This window comes from Aedes aegypti, chromosome 1, assembly GCF_002204515.2.
Source record: "Aedes aegypti strain LVP_AGWG chromosome 1, AaegL5.0 Primary Assembly, whole genome shotgun sequence".
NCBI classification, from domain to species: domain Eukaryota; kingdom Metazoa; phylum Arthropoda; class Insecta; order Diptera; family Culicidae; genus Aedes; species Aedes aegypti.
In genome coordinates, this window is record NC_035107.1 from 163,877,760 (window position 1) to 163,890,893 (window position 13,134).

General features: G+C 44.5%; 1 protein-coding gene and 1 long non-coding RNA gene across 3 annotated transcripts in view; one reads left to right on the forward strand and one right to left on the reverse strand.

The window, feature by feature from the left end:
* Positions 1 to 13,134, forward strand: part of LOC5569913 (serine-rich adhesin for platelets) — a 1,178,520-nt gene that overhangs the window by 593,583 nt on the left and 571,803 nt on the right. The gene's annotated exons all lie outside the window — the stretch shown is intronic.
* Positions 1,096 to 1,946, reverse strand: LOC110679048. The gene is made up of 3 exons (XR_002502166.1): positions 1,640 to 1,946; positions 1,481 to 1,579; positions 1,096 to 1,414 (listed from the first exon to the last, which is right to left on the reverse strand). It is a non-coding gene; the product is annotated as an uncharacterized LOC110679048 (long non-coding RNA).

Sequence of the window (13,134 nt, forward strand, 5' to 3'; positions counted from 1 at the left end):
GCTTCGTAGCGATGCTTTCGCTACAACGTCCGACCGAAGAATGAGCGATAGTGAGCTAGCACTACTACTCTTATAGGCAACTCAGAACTTTAGAATATTTGATCCAAACAACTCTTGTGGGGAAGGACTCGACCCACTACTGCTGCCGCTGCTTCGTAGCGATGCTTTCGCTACAACGTCCGACCGAAGAATGAGCGATAGTGAGCTAGCACTACTACTCTTATAGGCAACTCAGAACTTTAGAATATTTGATCCAAACAACTCTTGTGGGGAAGGACTCGACCCACTACTGCTGCCGCTGCTTCGTAGCGATGCTTTCGCTACAACGTCCGACCGAAGAATGAGCGATAGTGAGCTAGCACTACTACTCTTATAGGCAACTCAGAACTTTAGAATATTTGATCCAAACAACTCTTGTGGGGAAGGACTCGACCCACTACTGCTGCCGCTGCTTCGTAGCGATGCTTTCGCTACAACGTCCGACCGAAGAATGAGCGGTAGTGAGCTAGCACTACTGCTCTTATAGCCGAAGAGTGGGGAAGGAATCGACCCACTACTGCTGCCGCTGCTTCGTAGCGATGCTTTCGCTACAACGTCCGACCGAAGAATGAGCGGTAGTGAGCTAGCACTACTGCTCTTATAGCCGAAGAGTGGGGAAGGAATCGACCCACTACTGCTGCCGCTGCTTCGTAGCGATGCTTTCGCTACAACGTCCGACCGAAGAATGAGCGGTAGTGTTGTTGTTGTTGTTGTTTGAGAGGGACTTTAACCCGAAGGTCATTCGTCCCTTTGAGCGGTAGTGAGCTAGCACTACTGCTCTTATAGCCGAAGAGTGGGGAAGGAATCGACCCACTACTGTTGCCGCTGCTTCGTAGCGATGCTTTCGCTATGGCGTTCAATCACAGAATGACACATGGCTCATTCGTGTGCTCGTTTTATAGTTACGGATTGGACACAAATACTCCGCCCCTTTTAATTTTGTTAGTGTGATTAGCCTCGCAACAACAAGATAATCAGCGTTTTCTATTGAATGAGTGTCATACTTCCGATTTAAAATGAAAAGGTAAAGTTTCATGTCTGATGATTTTATTACTAACTTGCTTTTCTTTTATGCACATTTCCAACATAAAATTCAATTAGGTCTTGTTTTTACAAAATTTTATTACTATTGTATTACCTTGCACAGCTCATTTATTCTACAATACTCTTCACCTCTACTCTTGTTCAAAATTTATAAAGTGTTCTAATTACTAGCTCCATTTTGTTTATTTTGTATTGCAATCATATATTCTGTTCTTTTTTTTTCTATTACAATGTCGTAATTCTTATATTTTGAATCATATCGATAAAAATCATTTGAATGTTTCAGACGAGCTCCAACCCAGGATCGAATAGTTGTTGCCGTACGATGAACCTATTCAATGAAGAAAACATTAGTAATTTTCTACCATGTTTTAATTTTGTTGTAATTACTCTTTACCATTTCCATTAGTATCACTACATTGTTTCATACTCCTCCATTCAGTAGCTATAGGCTTGCTCAAATCCGGAATCCAATAAGTGTCGTCGTAGGATGAATCTATTAAAAAAGAGAGAACAACTATAACTGTACGCTTTTTTTAATATTTGAAATTATTACCTGTAATTATTTTAAAAGATATAGTAAAGCACCATATCCTTGAACCTATTTGGTTTCTTAATTGTCCTCCTTGGCCGCTCCTCCTCTTCAACTGCTCCAGAGTTCACTTCGATTGCAGGTAAGCTTCCATCGAGATCCACATCTGTTTTACACGAATCATTTGTACTTTCATCAATCATCGTGCCATCTACGGGTTCCTTCAGACAATCTGGAACTTTCTTTACATCTTGGACATTGCGTGAGTACTGAACGCCTCTGTCGCTACGAAGGACAACCTTCGCTCCTTCTCTTGCAATGATAGTGTATCTTTCCGCTGAAAATGTCGGATCCGATTTTTGTTTCCTCTGTTGTGCTAACAGCACAGTATCTCCTACTTTTATATCTGAATACTGAGCGCCCCTGCGCATGTCAGCATATTTCTTGCTTTGGAGTTTCGATTCTGCGTCTTTTTGTTGAATATCCGTGCGATCCAGCGTATCTGTAGAGTTGGAGTCCCAAAGACTAGGAAAGGTACCCCGGAATTTCCAACCAACTAATAGTTCGAAGGGGGTAACTCCTAGACGAGATAGCGGCCGAATTTTATTGTGGGTATGGACGTACTGCTCCAATGCTTTTCTCCAGTTTGTACCGTCTAATCGAGATGCTGCTAAAGCCTTCTTAATGCCACTATTCTGTCTTTCCACAGCTCCGTTTGACTGAGCGCTTAATGGGATAGACTTACGGATTTTGACGCCTCGGTCTTCCCATGTTCTTACAAATTTATCGCTCTGGAACGGAGGGCCATTATCACTCTGGATTGCTAAGGGATAGCCCCACACTTCGAATATCTTGGACAGAACTGCATTGGTTGTGTCGGCGTCCATGGTTTTCATTTCAACCACCTGTATAAATCTGGAGTAGGTATCAACCAATACCAAAAATTCACCCAATCCGAAATCTTTGTCCGTGAAAAAATCCACTTGCAAAATTTCCCAGGGCCCTTGTGGCAGCTGTCTACTTGTAAGTGGGATTGGTGCATTTTTCTTTGACAATCTTAAGCAAGTTTCACATCCATTTATGTATTTTTGTACCTCTTTACTCATTCCAGGCCACCAGAAATGGTTTCGGAGGATCCGTTTCATTGATGCTGCACCCATATGTCCTTGATGAGCCAATTCAACTGCCTTCATTCTCAAATTCGTAGGAAGTATCACGCGTTCCTCTTTGAAAATTAATGATCCTAAGACACGCAGGAACTTAGCGTGACATTCATATGCTCGCATTTCTTTGTTCCAAATTCCAGACTCCAGAGATTCACGAATTTCAATCTGTTCCTTGTCAACTTCTGCCTCCGTTTCTATCTGATTCCAGTTCATTTCTATATTCTCAGTATCCAGCACGAACAGTAAGTGATCCTCAGATGAATCATCAAAAGACTCGACTGGTTTGGTAGCGATCACTAGCCTTGATAATGCATCTGCTATATTCGTATCTCCAGGAATGCTCTCAACTGAGAAATCGTACGGTTGTAGACGGAGCGCCCATGCTTCCGCACGTGAGATGGCTCTTTTCCCAATTCTATGCATGCCGCCAAATATAAATTCATTGGATCTGGCATCAGAACGAATCTTAAAAGTGGTACTCAGCAAATAATTTGAAAATCTCTCCACTCCCCATACCATGGCTAAAGCCTCTTTTTGGGTGTGAGGATATTTCTGCTCCGTCGGGGATAACGCCTTAGAGGCACACGCAATTACTCTTGGGTTGGACTCTCTATCAAATTGGACTAGGACCGCGCCCAGACCGTGCGGTGAGGCATCGACGTAAAGCTCAGTTTTGTCGGTCTGGTTATAGTACCCTAAGGTCTTGATTTTCGTCCAAGCGGTATGAGTAAGGTATTCAAACTCCCGATCTAAATCCTCTGACCAATAAAACTGATCCGCTCGAGCTAGCTCCCTCAATTGCCATGTTTTGTCCGCTCGATTAGGAATGAATCTATCAATATAATTAATCAAGCCAAGGAAACTCCTAACTTCATCCTGGCTCTCTGGCTTCCGAAAGTTCTGAATTGCACGAATCTTCTCGTCTTCTACGCTCCATCCCGCAGCGGATAGATGGAAACCAAGGAACGGCACTTCATTTTGGCTTATCAAGCATTTGTTCTGATTTATGCTCACATTATGGTCTTCCAGACGCTTCAAAACTTCCTTTAAATTCGCATCATGTTCTTCCTTAGTCGCTCCAAATATTAGTACATCGTCTAAATAGTTTACCGTACCTTTGCAACCAGACAGAATAACTGACTGCATGATCTCCTGGAATATGTCCGGGGCGTTACACAGGCCAAATGGAAGTCGCCGACATCTGTACAGCCCATCTCCAGAGAAAAAGTTGGTCAAATGTCGACAGCGCTCATCCAATTCGACGTGGAAGAAAGCATTTTTGAGATCAATAGTAGAGAACCATTTTGCTCCATGTAGTTCCATTAATATCGACTCAAAAGTGGGCATTTTAAACGGCGTCCGGTAGATACACTTGTTTGGGCCTCTTAAATCAACAACCAAGCGTATATCATTTTTGCCTTTAGGCACAACCAGTAGTGATGAGCAAAAGGAACGATCCATGTCGTCTGATACTGGTTCAATGATTCCAGACGCTAAAAGCTCGTTGAGTTTCAACTGCACCAATCTCTTGAATCCTGGAGGTATATGAGTATACACGTTTCTCGCAGGAGGCATATCTTTGTTGTAATACAACAACACCGGTGGAACGTTAAATTTTGGAAATTCCTTGGTAATCGAGGTTATCAATCCTTTCACCATTGCAAGTTCAATTTTCCAGATATTGCCAAATCCGCCAACGGGCACTCTCAATCCAATATCCAATAAGCTGTATCTAGCTGCTGTTCCAAAACTCAATAATGATCTCATCTCTTCTACGACGTAAAATTTTTCCAGACAGACTGGCCTATCTTGAGATACATACAGTTTCGCCGAAAACGTGGCAATCACATGAATCTCCCCATGTGAAGCGTAAGCACGCAAAGTTTTGTCCGATTTGTAACTTAAATCGAACAATTTATTCGTTTTAGACGGATTGCTCAGTATCTTATCCAACGTTTTTCGTGTAACGGTATTCACTTGGGCTCCAGAGTCGATAAAGAAAACCACACGTGTACCGGCTATATGGCCGACGACGTATGCATCTTCTTCAGACGGAATATCAACCGTTGATATTTCACAATTAATCTTTTCCGAATGTACCTCATCAGATAATCGTTCGACTCTCAAACATCCTGGTTCCTGAAATTGAATACCATACAGAAAATATTCTTCAAACTTTCTTACTGAACATATTTTGTCTCTCATTCCTTGATGTTTTTTGGGAACGCATCCTGTCAATTTCATAGCTTATCAATGACACATCCCAACTCTTCTAAGAGAAAGCGAGATACTTCTCGGACAATTGTAATGAAAAATCATTGAAATTTTCAGAAATACAAACCATTTTTTTTATTTCGTGTTAATAGAGAGAAAACATAAACGTTTATTTCCAAAATCAGTGAGTTTTCCTACAATAACCCAAAAAACACCACGAATGATTAACAAAATAATTCAAATTGATTTTTCTTCATGTTTGTTCATTCAAGATCAGCATGGTCTGGTACCTTTTCGTCCTCTTCTTCGCCGCTCTGCTTGATGGCTGCAATTTTTGGCCTCGGTACCTCCTCTTCTGGATCACTGGGCGGACGTTTCTGCCCCGCCTTAATTTGAGGCTGGTTCGAACAAGTGCGAGCCAAATGTCCGCGCTGTTTACAACTATGGCACACCTTGTCGAGACTCGGACAAACGGAAGGGTCGTGATAGATGCTAGCACATCTCCAGCAAGCACGTCGAGAGGGCCCTTGGAAGCTACCCTGTCCTCGCCGGAATGATCCTCTTCCACGTTGAACGCCCCTGAATCTCGATGGCCCTCGACGAGGCTGTGATCGCACATCATCGTATTGCACAACTGCAGCAACAGTCGCACGTTGCTGGCGGTTCATCTTTTGGTACTCTTCCTCGTTGAATAATTCCATTTCACGGTCTCGGACCATTGCAATCAGGCTGTTGATGTCCCCCTGACTAGTCCAATTCCGCTGAGCCAGCACACGAACACGACTATCAGAGGCGCCCTTGAGTAGGGTTCGCACCACAGCCTCCATCTCTTCTTCAGACTTATAGTCGCAGAGTTTTGCAGCCGCCGCCACGCGCCTAACGTAGGAAATGTTTGATTCCCCAGCACGTTGTACCATATTCAGTAGCTTTCCACGCTGTCCGATAATGTAATTTCTCGATCCGAAATAGTGATCAAGCCGGGCGATAGCGTTGGAGTAGGGTTTGATGCGTTCATTGGGCATCTCCGGTGTAGACGACGTTCCTTTCATTATTTCCAACAATTTTGGACCGGCTTTGATCCGAAAGATATCCATCTTGGCCCGCTCGTCAGATGCGCGCATCAAATTGAATGACGCGGCAAGAATCTCTTTCCAATGCTCGTAGGCCATCTTATCCACATCGGTTTCTCCCTCTGAAGGTTTGCATTCGGGGATGTTCAGGGAACCGAGAGACATATTACTCATCGTGCTCAATAAGGACTCGTTTTCCAAAGCTTGGTTCGACCCAAAAACTTCGCTGGGTCTTGAACTATTCTCGGTACTCGCCTCTGAAGCGGTTTCTCTTTCGGATCTGATGCTAGCCAATTCGGATTTGACTGCCTCCAATTCTTCCATCAGCATTTTCTTTGTAACCTTGCTTGATTTCCTGCGAAGGAGAAAGAAAGAAAAAAAAACTTTCCGTTACCTTCTCTACGTCAAGCTTTCAGGATGCTCTGTCTCGACTACCAGAGATCACAAAATGTAGCTTAATACTGCCTCGTCTACAGTATCGCTCTTTTATCTATCATAGTTTAATGGAAACTGCCTCGCCTACAGTTCCGATTGGACACTCTGTCTCAACTACCAGAGCTCCTTCAATATTACTGTCTGAGTGATCCAGCGATACTTACCTGATGGGAGCTGCCGATGTTCTGCTACCACCTGCGCCATTGTCGTGATTTTTGGTCATCGCCTTCAGCGGTCGCGGAGGGACAGCAACGTGGTACTGTGGATCAGCCATGATGTCTCTTGTGGGGAAGGAATCGACCCACTACTGCTGCCGCTGCTTCGTAGCGATGCTTTCGCTACAACGTCCGACCGAAGGATGAGCGATAGTGAGCTAGCACTACTACTCTTATAGGCAACTCAGAACTTTAGAATATTTGATCCAAACAACTCTTGTGGGGAAGGACTCGACCCACTACTGCTGCCGCTGCTTCGTAGCGATGCTTTCGCTACAACGTCCGACCGAAGAATGAGCGATAGTGAGCTAGCATTACTACTCTTATAGGCAACTCAGAACTTTAGAATATTTGATCCAAACAACTCTTGTGGGGAAGGACTCGACCCACTACTGCTGCCGCTGCTTCGTAGCGATGCTTTCGCTACAACGTCCGACCGAAGAATGAGCGGTAGTGAGCTAGCACTACTACTCTTATAGGCAACTCAGAACTTTAGAATATTTGATCCAAACAACTCTTGTGGGGAAGGACTCGACCCACTACTGCTGCCGCTGCTTCGTAGCGATGCTTTCGCTACAACGTCCGACCGAAGAATGAGCGATAGTGAGCTAGCACTACTACTCTTATAGGCAACTCAGAACTTTAGAATATTTGATCCAAACAACTCTTGTGGGGAAGGACTCGACCCACTACTGCTGCCGCTGCTTCGTAGCGATGCTTTCGCTACAACGTCCGACCGAAGAATGAGCGATAGTGAGCTAGCACTACTACTCTTATAGGCAACTCAGAACTTTAGAATATTTGATCCAAACAACTCTTGTGGGGAAGGACTCGACCCACTACTGCTGCCGCTGCTTCGTAGCGATGCTTTCGCTACAACGTCCGACCGAAGAATGAGCGGTAGTGAGCTAGCACTACTGCTCTTATAGCCGAAGAGTGGGGAAGGAATCGACCCACTACTGCTGCCGCTGCTTCGTAGCGATGCTTTCGCTACAACGTCCGACCGAAGAATGAGCGGTAGTGAGCTAGCACTACTGCTCTTATAGCCGAAGAGTGGGGAAGGAATCGACCCACTACTGTTGCCGCTGCTTCGTAGCGATGCTTTCGCTATGGCGTCCAATCACAGAATGACACATGGCTCATTCGTGTGCTCGTTTTATAGTTACGGATTGGACACAAATACTCCGCCCCTTTTAATTTTGTTAGTGTGATTAGCCTCGCAACAACAAGATAATCAGCGTTTTCTATTGAATGAGTGTCATTCTTCCGATTTAAAATTGAAAAGGTAAAGTTTCATGTCTGATGATTTTATTACTAACTTGCTTTTCTTTTATGCACATTTCCAACATAAAATTCAATTAGGTCTTGTTTTTACAAAATTTTATTACTATTGTATTACCTTGCACAGCTCATTTATTCTACATAGTCGAATATGAACGACCAACGACCATAACTAAACTCCGTCGGTTTTTAGGTATGTCTAATTACTATCGGAGATTCATAGCCGATTATAGCCGGACTACCGCTGCTCTTTCAGAGCTTCTTAAAGCAAAGACGAAGACTCTGAAATGGACTCCTGAAGCCGAGGAAGCTTTCCAGAGTATAAAAGAGAAATTGATTACCTCACCAATCTTGACTATCCCGAATTTTGATCACGAGTTTATGGTGCACACCGATGCTAGTGATTACGCTGTAGCGGGCGTTCTAACGCAAAAGGTGGATGGGCAAGAGCGAGTGGTAGAGTATTTCTCCAAAAAGCTCACTACTCCTGAACGATCGTATCACGCCACGGAGAAAGAAGGCCTAGCAGCTCTTCTCTCCATAGAGCATTTTCGAGGTTATCTAGAGGGCAGTCATTTTGTCCTCGTAACGGATTCCTCGGCACTAACGTTTATAATGAGATCGAAATGGAGAACCTCATCGCGTCTCAGTCGGTGGAGCTTGGCCCTTCAGAACTACGATATGACTATAGTCCATCGCCGAGGTAGAGAAAATGTTGTCCCGGACGCCCTGTCGAGAAGCGTGATGGTCATATCCAAGAAATCCGATTCTGAGTGGTACAACGCACTTAGGAAACAGGTCGAGGAATCTCCAGAAGAATATCCTGATTTTCGTATTCACAATGGGCTACTTTTAAAATACGCTTTCAATGATGATCTGGCTGATCACCGGTTTGATTGGAAAATTTTTCCTAGCCCGGAGACACGCAAGGAAATCATAAAATCGAATCATGACCATATGCTCCATATCGGAGTGGATAAGACCGTTGGAAAAATCCGCCAGAGATTTTTCTGGCCAAATTTGTATCGAGATGTCTGAGAATACGTCCGGAAATGTACCGAATGTAAGCAAATCAAACCCCCTAACTCTTCCACCACACCGCTTATGGGTGATATGCGGGAGGCCAGTCGTCCATGGCAAATAATTGCCCTTGACTTCATTGGACCCCTCCCACGCTCAACCAGCGGTAAGCAATATATTCTTGTCACATTAGATCTTTTTAGCCAATGGGTTCAACTTCATGCTTTCTCAAGCATTTCTGCCAAGGCTTTGAGCTCAGTATTGGTAGACCACTGGTTTTACCGGAATTCCGTGCCAGCAATTGTGCTCACAGACAATGCAACGACATTCACATCCCGTGAATTTCGCGATCTAATGCATCGATTTGAGGTTCAACAGTGGCTTACTTCACGATACCACTCGCAAGCTAACCCCGTTGAGCGCGTGAATCGTGTAATCAACACCGCCATCCGATCATACGCCCGAAGCAATCAAAGGACGTGGGACTCTCGACTGTCTGAGATCGAGGTTGTGATTAACTCCACGATCCACTCGTCGACCGGCTATACCCCGTTTCGCGTAGCAAAGGGGGAAGAAATCGTACTCAAAGGTACCGATCATTCTAGGTTTGAGAGCGAAGAAGAATCGACCCTGAGGGAAAGGGCCGTACGAGTAAAGGAACAAAATCCCCAGCTGTATGCACTGGTGCATAAACAACTCCAAAAAGCGCATAACATTTCTTCTAAAACCTACAATTTACGAACCCGTAGGCCCGCTAAACCATTCGCTGTGGTGACGCGGTTTTCAAAAGGAATACCAAGTTGTCCAACGCTAGTGAGTTTTATAATGCAAACTCGGCGCTCCATATTTACCTTGCACGGTGATTGCGCGGCACGGGTCATCGTCATACGAGCTGATAGATAGCCAGGGCCGCAATATCGGCGTATGGCCAGCCAATCTTTTAAAATCCGGTCATTAGCACACGTTTGCGTGTGGACGATCAGTTCGATGAAAAGGGGAGTAAGGTTTCCAGTCTCTGGAAGTGAAATCTGAAATATTCAATGCGATTAATTCAAAAATTCACGACCTTTTCTGGCTCATTTGGAATCCGTACCTTCCGTCCCGTTACCTCTGATTCTCGGATATAAGCTTTCCGCGGGGCTAATCACGACGATATATCGGCAAAAGGGAATTATTGAAGGATAGGAGAATATATGAGTCAGCTCGGTAACTAGGGGGAGACGTCCTCCAATAACGGAAAAAAAAATCAAACTCGCGCGCGCTGGTCTTGTTCTTAATTGAACGAGAGCCAAATTAGAACTACGGCCAGATTTTAAACTGACTGACCCTATAGCTGATCGACAGCAAGTCGGAAACTGTTATACGTTTGAATTCGTATCCATGTTCATTGTTGCATTGTTACATAGCATCATCTTTATTGTTACCCGTATGTACTTCAGAGTAATAAAACCTTTTGTATGTCCTCGTACTCAGTACATAATCAGACTACTATTGTTCAAGTCAAACATTTGATAGCCAGTTTTGTTGATTGTCGACCGTTCGGCAGTATTGTTTATTACTTCGTTCGAATCAGAACTGTCCCGCGTGACAGTCGGTTCCGGTTTTGTGATGTAGACCACGGCATAATCGCGATAGCACGGAAAGATAGTGTGGAATGGTAGAGCTTTGTTTAGATGGCCACAGCTAGAAGTGCAGGGGTGTAGGAGAGGTACAGACAGAGTGGACAGTTGAAGGTTTTGACCATATAGTCCTTCGACACCAGCGTTGTGGTCGGAAAAGATGTGAGTTTTGTTACGGTTAGCCAGTGGTTTGGCCTGTTATGTTTAAATGTTATGTTTCTGTTCTCAGAGTTTTGTTCAGTTTTCTTTAACATTAATTCATTTGTTAAGCAAAAAAAATGTATATTAGTTTTTTGCTACCCTGACCAGAGGGGGATGTTACCGAATGGTAACTTGATAAAAAGAGTGGGGATGTAGGGCCAAATATTATATAGATAGACTAACGTTCAATTTAAATGAGGGGGCGTCGGCGAGTTGACCTAATGCCACCCAATAGACATCTTGGGCGGTGAAGTTGAGCAATAGTCTGAAGTGGGTGGCGATGTGGGCGGAAACACGGAGAGTGAACAATTTTGAGAGAGAAGATCGGACGATTGGGGCTAAGAGTGCGATGTGTGAGAAGGTTCGGGATCAGTCTACAGAAGCTCGTTCCAGCGGACAGAAGTTATAGAAGACAACCTCCAAAGTAGCGCGTATTACGGTGGTGCAAGTAGAATCGCACACATCCTGTGCGTTAGGGCCGAAAGCTTCCTCCAGGCCCGTAAAACCTCCTCGACAAGGCCAGGAAAAGAGTGAACCGTTCATTTTCTGTTGAAACGACACCACGTTTGTTACGGTCCGAAGGTCGGCTGTCTCACCTTCCAACTACCGCCGCTGGGCCGTTCCACGCTTCCAGTGGCTCCGTCAGTTGCAATCCCGCGCCAAATTCGTCATCAATCGCTTTCAAGCCGTTCCCCGACAGCCCAACGGATATTTCGCCGGTTTTCGTTGGAATTACTTGGCCACTTTCCGGCTTCCCGGCAAGCAGCATCCAGACACGTGGACGGTTGTCCGTTGGGCTCCGCTCCACGATCACCCCTGCAACGTTATTGGGCTCTCCAACCAATTCGGTATTGCTCCACGGCAACCAGAACGACCTCGAAAGTTCTTCGCAGAGTATTCACTCGGCCAGCGTCCGGCAACATCATCGGCCACTCTCCAGCCACACTCCAGGCCCACTTGTTATCATCCGCCCGCCCACCACCGGTAAGCGGGGCCTGTATTCGACTTGTCGCATCACTCCGCTGTACGACGACCCCCAGAAGAGAAAATATAAGGTAATTGCTGACAAAATTTTGTTTCAGGACTTCCCCGCCGAAAACTCCCCCACCCAATAACGCCCTGGGACCCGGGAGGCAAAAGAGGCCTTCGGTGCCCACCCTGGAAGCTGCCGTTGGCTAGTACCAGCAGCTTGGGGCTTAGGCACGTCCTCGTCTGGGACGGCGCAATATTCTCCCGGGGTCAAAAGAAAGTTTCAAACTTGAATTTTAACATATATTTTTGAATAATTTTTCCAATCACAAGTTTATAAGTAATAACAGTTTGAGTAAAGTGTAATTTTTGACGAAAAATTCAAAACTTTTTATCTCAAAATCTGATAGCCCTACACAAAAACTGTCTTCAGCAAACTTATTCATCTCGTCAAAATCTACAACTTTGCTGAAGATACCATGAAGCTATTCCTTCAATATGTTTAGTTATGTCAATTATAAAAAATCGTCAAAAAATTCACTTTAGTCAAACCGTCACTGCTTTTCAATTTGTGATTGGAAAAATCACTCAAAAGAAAAGGTTAAAATTCAAGTTATGTCTGATATTCTGTGAAAATTTCATTCAAATCGGTCCATAAATAACCGAGATATAGTTTATCAAAGTTGGTCATCTTGTATGGAAAATCGAAAAAGTTGCAAATGTTTTGTCCAATACTGTAGCTTTTCACACATGGCCTCCAAGCTGGCGCTGTCTGAGGTAATGTCTATTAACTGTACACATACATACAGATAATGGCGCTGGTTTTAGTGTATCGACACGTCAATCACTCACTGAATTATTTTTCCGGGGGATTCCTTCCATGTGAAATAAAACCTCGTGGCATGTTTTAGTTTAACAATATCATTTTTTTTCCTTACTTTTATTTGTTAGGCACTCCGTGCACTTGGCCACTACTATGCCGAGGATCATATATACAGAATCTATTTATATCCTAGTTCTTATTGCTATTTCTCTCATACCGAGCAGGTAGAGGAGAGTGCTGCCGTTGGTCCAATCCATGTCCATATCGAAGTCTATTGGTGTGCGGTGGTTCATTTTGCCATGTATATGTGTCGTGTGACGCAACAGTCTACAAAGAGGGTCAGTGTGTCTCAGTCACCATCCGATACTGACGAAGGATGGATGTGTTCCCCAATACACAGTCCTTCGTGCGGCGTTTTCAGGTGGCTGGACGGAGTTTTTTGTGTGGGAGGATTGGGAATCGAACCCACGACCTTCCGCTTACGAAGCAAAAGCGTAACCTCAGGC